The sequence below is a fragment of the Pelophylax lessonae genome (assembly GCF_965119305.1).
Source record: "Pelophylax lessonae genome assembly, chromosome: 6".
NCBI classification, from domain to species: Eukaryota; Metazoa; Chordata; class Amphibia; order Anura; family Ranidae; genus Pelophylax; species Pelophylax lessonae.
The window spans coordinates 42,558,584-42,565,243 of NC_138773.1; positions in this window are offsets into that span (position 1 = coordinate 42,558,584).

The window sequence follows — 6,660 nt, forward strand, 5'->3', positions numbered from 1 at the left end:
TTTTGAAACATCCACAAAAGATCTTGGAGATGGACTTGGCAGATGTATTTGTAAGTTCCCAAAGGAAAACGGGTGCAGTGATCACCGCACTTATGGCGCTTTTCCACTGCATGGAACCGAACGGTTCGGCTCGCTTTTGTGCTTTTCCACTGCTGGTACCGCATGGTATAGTGTAGGAACGGTTCGGTACAGTATGGTACGGCGGCGCTTTTCCACTGCATGGAACCGAACGGTACGGCTCTCAAAAACAGTACCTACTCGATTGTGGTTCCAACAGGTACCATACCTGGTACCATATCCCACAATCCTTTGCATGCAGTCACTACTAGCCACTGATTGGTCAGAGAATCCCACCCACCCCGTTGTTATCCCACCCACTTTGCTTTTCCACTAAACTAGTACTAAAGTTAACCGTACCGTACCGAACCGTTCCAACACCGTACCATGCGGTACCAGCAGTGGAAAAGCAAACCGGGCCAAGCAGGGCCGAGTAGAGCCGAGCCGGTACTTGCAGTGGAAAAGTGCCATTATAGTCCATTCCTGTTGCGTTCAGCAGGCAGTACCACCCACTGAGCGCGACTCATTAAACTACATAGGGGCACCCCACAACAGTGTGCAATGCAAGCGGTTTCACTGTTAAGAGTGGTATTCAAGGGGTTAAAGCAGTCAGTGAGGCAATACTATGCCTCCCCACCTTCTGTGAATGGCTCTCTGAAGAGTCACCAAAAGAAAAGAAAATGGCCTTAGAAAAAACTGTATACAGTGAGATATGATGGCAAACATATTAGAAAATAGATGAAGGGTTTACATACTCTAAGTGGTCCTATAACCTACAAACTGTCAGCAGCCATTTTTTTGGCCTGACATATTTATAAGTTTATCCTACCAAGGAGGTAGAGAACTGCCTTGCAGTTTAGGACGGCAGACGAAACGTCTGCCTTCGTCTGTTAGCTCCATGTTACATCTTTAACAAACACTGTAAGAGGCAAATTCACCAATGCTAAAAGTGCTGCGGCAGTGCAAAGTGCAGTTCCTCACAGAAACCAATCAGACTTACCCAGGAGAAATGCTGCCTGTGATTCCTATGGGTCACTTTACTGCACTTTGTACATTCTAAGTAAGCTTATAGTAAGTGTACAAATCACTCTAATTATTAAGCTGAGAAATCAGGTCAGCTGCTGAATGCACAGAATAAAAATAAAAAGCAAGCAATAATTCAAAAATAAGGATAAAAAGCAACAGGTTCCAGCTCTGACAAATGTCTGGCTCTATGGACGGCTGCTAGTCAAGGTTCCACCTGCTGATAAAAAGATTGGCTGGCGTCCATTTTGTTTCTTCGTAATGCAAGAATTTTAAAATAAAGTACATTCATCCTTTTTACCTCCTTTACTGAGCCTAACATAACCCACCACCCCCTCTCCACAGATGCATACTTATAGCTTCAATCAGATGGCTGCAGTTCCATTGTTTGTTTACATCCAGCTTCGCAAGTATTCGCTGTTCTGGCTGTGACTGCACCTTATAGCCCCACAGACTTCTATTGGACTGTCAATGATCATCTCCAGCCTTGGGGCTGTAATGCAGGTCTCCAGCCTTTGGGGGGGGGGGGAGGCCAAATGCAGGTCTCCAGCCTTTCAGCCTTTGGGGGGGGGGGGGGGGGGAGGCCAAATGCAGGTCTCCGGCCTTTGGGGGGGGGGGGGGGGCCCAAATGCAGGTCTCCGGCCTTTGGGGGGGGGGGGCCAAATGCAGGTCTCCGGCCTTTGGGGGGGGGGGGGCCAAATGCAGGTCTCCGGCCTTTGGGGGGGGGGGGGCCAAATGCAGGTCTCTGGCCTTTGGGGGGGGAGAGGCCAAATGCAGGTCTCCGGCCTTTGGGGGGGGGGAGAGGCCAAATGCAGGTCTCCGGCCTTTGGGGGGGGGAGAGGCCAAATGCAGGTCTCCGGCCTTTGGGGGGGGGAGAGGCCAAATGCAGGTCTCCGGCCTTTGGGGGGGGGAGAGGCCAAATGCAGGTCTCCGGCCTTTGGGGGGGGGAGAGGCCAAATGCAGGTCTCCGGCCTTTGGGGGGGGAGAGGCCAAATGCAGGTCTCCGGCCTATGTGGGGGGGGGGGGGGGGCCAAATGCAGGTCTCCGGCCTTTGTGGGGGGGGGGGGGGAGGCCAAATGCAGGTCTCCGACCTTTGTGGGGGGAGGGGGAGGCCAAATGCAGGTCTCCGACCTTTGTGGGGGGAGGGGGAGGCCAAATGCAGGTCTCCGGCCTTTGTGGGGGGGGGGGGGGCAAATGCAGGTCTCTGGACTATGGGGGGGCAAGTGCAGGTCTCCGGACTATAGGGGGGGGGGGGGGGAAGCGGCCAAATGTAGGTCTCCGGCCTACGGGGGGGGGGGTTTGGCAAACCCAGTCACAGTCAGGATAGTGAGGACTTATGGTGCTCGATGTAAACAAATACCAGAAGCCATGGTTGTTGGACCAAGGCAAGTATACATCAATGGAGGGGGAAGAGTGGGTTAGGATAGGTCAGGGGGACAAAAAGGATAACACACTTGTTTTAAAGTGCACTTATCTTATAAAATCTAGACTGATGGCTTTTACTTACTTCGTAGGACAATAAAGCCCAATGCCTCCCACTGCAGGTCCAAGCCCCAATACTTATAATTAATTCTCTTTGGGATAATTGCATATATCATTTCTATATGGCTGCTTCCTCTTAGAAACACTTGAATAAAAACACCAAGTAACACTAGGCAGGTATGTCAGTACAGTGCAATGTAGCCAGAGAGTTCTAGGCGTTCTCACATAGGCAGGCTATTCAGTGAAATACAGCCCTCAGTGCATTAAAAGGTTATTCCACCCAAAAGGAATAGTTTAGTTGTAGATGAAGTTAATCCTCGAAATCTTATGTCTTGTGAACTCCAAAAGGGAGATCTCCGGGTCATAATTTCCCACTTTGTTCCCCGCTAGAGTTTTGGCCACTGATTGCTCTTGCTTCTCTTCTCATATTAAAAAATACATTTAAAAAAAAAAAATGCATCAGGGATGGTGGGAGCCCCTCATAATGAGCAGAGGACATCAGTCCCACAGAGAAGAGACTCTCAGGGAGGTTAAAGAGGAGAAACCAGCATGAATGAATTCCTGAGATGTCACAATATACATCAAGAGTGTAATAAAAAAGAAATCTCCACCTTTTATCAATTAAGCCAATGACATTGCCTAGGCTAAGATGTCATCAGTCTGCTGCAGGCACGAGGGAGTATTTCCCCAGTCTCCTCTTCCCAGTAATCAGACTGCAATATTGCAACTTTATAGCAAGTCACATGGTAAGAGGCTGCAGCAGTCTCAGATATTTGTGAACACAGCCAAGTACTACACAGACACCAGAAAATACATGATGGGCTCATCCCTTAGCCGCCATCTAAAGCTGGGTATACATTTTTTTTTTTGTTTAGCCAGCAGAGTGAACGAAAAAAAAGAAAATGCATCCCCCCATCCACACAAGTTATGTGGATAGAGGAATCCTACCCGCTGCGACATTGTATTCTGACGCGAGGACTCTACTCTGTCAGCATACACTGATCATCTGCACCTGCTGATCGATGAAGGTTTTCCAGCACGGTCAATTGACCTCTATCAAAAATGGAGGGCCACATATAGATTACAATTTTGCATGGTGCCTGCTAATCCAGCCGAATTTCGATCTGTCTGTACCTACGGGCCGAATGTCGGGAGACATTTGACGGTTAAAAAAAAACCCAGCCAACATTCACTGGGTTGAACTGGAAAAAAAACAAATAGTGTGTACCAGGCTTTAGTCTAGGAAATAGATGAAAACCCGGGATGATGCCTAAAAAAGATTGCTGGTCCTTCCAGCAAAAGCAAATGAAGACATTTTTGGTGGAGTCTTGTGATCTTTGTAAGAGCTAATAAATACCTGGAAGGGTTACTGTTACTTAGCAAGCTAATGCTAGGTCTTGCTCAACTCCCCAGCATCTACTAAAAACTAAAACCTCAGTTTTGGGTGGACCTTACCTTGAACTTAATAAAAAGTAGTGAGGGCAGAGATCTTATGGGAGTGCAGCTCTGCTGATATGGACTGACAGCCAGGAAAAGTGCTGCCATAAATGCTCACATATCTGAATTTGATTTTAGATAAGTACTCAGATGCCATGTAAGTTTTAGGTTGCCCAGTGGAAGTGAAAGAACTCCGGGTCCCTTTTTATAGGATAGGTGCCCTGCCATCTCCCTCCCCCAGTATATAGTAGCCCACTCTGCTCCACTCCAAATGTAAACTTACCTGCAGTCCAACCTCACTGCAACATTGTTATCCCTCCCTTAATCGCTTTACGACCGCCCACCGCAGGTATACTGCGGCAGACAGCCGCTCCCGGGCAAACCACCGTAGCTATACGTTGGTCGCGCAGGAGGCTAGGGGCTTGTCAGCGGGGAAACCGCTGCAGCGGGCAGGCGGCTCCAATTGCCGCCCGACACCCGCGATCGTTCCCCGATTATTGAGAAGAACGGTCAGCTGTTGTAAACACAGCTGACCGTTCTTCTCCTTGGAATGATCACAGAGCCCCTGTAATCCTTCTATATAAGATCACATCTCTATGGTCATTTCAGAAGCAACGCCCCCCACAGTTAGAGTCACTCCCCTAGGTACAAATTTAACCCCTTGATCACCCACAGTGTTAACCCCTTCCATGCCAGTGTCATTATTACAGTAACAGTGCATATTGTTAGCACTGATTACTACAGTAATGTCACTGGTCCCCCCAAAAGTGTCAAAAATGTCAGTCAGGGGTCTGATCTGTCCGCCGCAATGTCGCTGTCCCTCAAAAAGAAAAAAAAAAAAATATTGCAGATCGCCGCCATTACTAGAAAAAAAAAGAAAAACCATAAAAATGACATAAATCTTCTCTAGTTTGTAGACGCAATAACTTTAGTGCAAACCAATCAAAATACGCTTATTGCGATTTTTTCTTAACAAAAATACGTAGCAGAAAACAAATTGGCCTAAAATGTAAAAAAAAAAAAAATTGATTTTTAAATTTTTTTTTTGGGAAATGTTATATAGCAGAAAGTGAAAAATTTTTTTTTTTTTTTTTCAGAATTGTCACTATTTTTGTTTATAGCGCAAAAATTAAAATCGCACAGGTGATCAAATACCACCAAAAGAAAGCTATTTGTGGGGGAAAAAAAAAATAGGACATCAATTTTATTTGGGTACAGTGTCGCACAACCGCGCAATTGTCCATTAAAGTAATGCAGTGCCGAATTGCAAAATAGGGCCTGGTCATTAAGGGGGAAAATCTTTCCGGTCCAAGTGGTTAAATTCCTCTTTGCATTGGCAGTCTCCATAGACTACTACAGGCTTCCATACATGGCTTGATTTCCTCTTAAAGCGGAGTTCCGGCCTCAAAATAGAAAAAAAAAAAATCGATTTTGGGCCATCCGAAAAAGTGCAACCTGAAAAAGAAATAGATAGTGCTGAATTTTTATTTTTTTTGGTCACTTACCTTATTAGAGAAGAAAATATACTCACCTTCCTTCCACTTCCTCCCTCTGCAGCCGTGGCCCGCACCGTCACTTTCGATTTGCGATGATTCCTGGGAGCTGAACGTCAATCGCTCCCAGGAATCAATGCACTGCATCGGCCCCGCTCGTCACTTCCGGTGCAGGCACGGCATTCCCTGCTAAACAGCTTCTGGACATGCCCGGAAGCTGTGCAGGGATGACACGCCTGCCCCGGAAGTGATGGCGGGGCCGATGCAGGCGCATTGTAGGACTCCGACGTCACGGAAGAGGACACGAAGAGGGACGCTGCGGCTTCATCTGCCCACACCTGAGATGGCAGCGCTGGAGAAGAACTTTTCAAGGCAAGTATTTCTTCATACAGTTACGTGCGACCCGGGACAGTTAAGAGGCTATCCATTATGGAATGTACTAGCCCTGACTGTCCCGGGGGGATTTTTAGCAAAAATTGACCCCCGAGGCCGGAACTCCGCTTTAAATCAGCAGTTTGAAAGAGAATATAGATTAACTCCCTAAATTATTCAGCAGTGTGGACAGACAAATCTTCATTGCTGGTTATTGTACTCAGGAAGCCGTGTCATCAACGGCTACCTGAATAAAACGCCACTGCCAAATAGTGACAGCACTTGATAGGAGTCACTGTTTGGTGAATTATTTTTATTTTTTTACCCAGCTTACTCAATTATTAAAATAGACTTGTCGTGCAGGGCAACCCAATTCCAATCATCTATTGGATTTGCAGCCATAACTGGTTGCCTCTGGAGGCAGTTCTATAGTATAGGGATAAATTGCAAGGCTGCAGTTTTTGCCAGAGAAAAACATAATGGGATGCCACAGCCAAGAGATTCAGGTAAGCATACATCTGGGTTGGGAGAGAAAGGAGTTAACTTAGGTCAGGAGGGCAAAAAGGATAAGTGTACATTCTGGGAAAGTAAACTTATCCTTTACGCAGTGGAAGTTTCTCTTTCCTGGAGAACCTCTCTATTGCTTTTATTTAATATCAACAGAACAGCATCATTTTCAAGGTACAGTAAACCAACCAGAACTCAGCTTGCATTTACATTTGCAGAGCTGAAATCTGACTGGCTGCTGTCAATACCTGCACATCATTGCTCTTTAGACTTCCCCTTCCAGCTGATA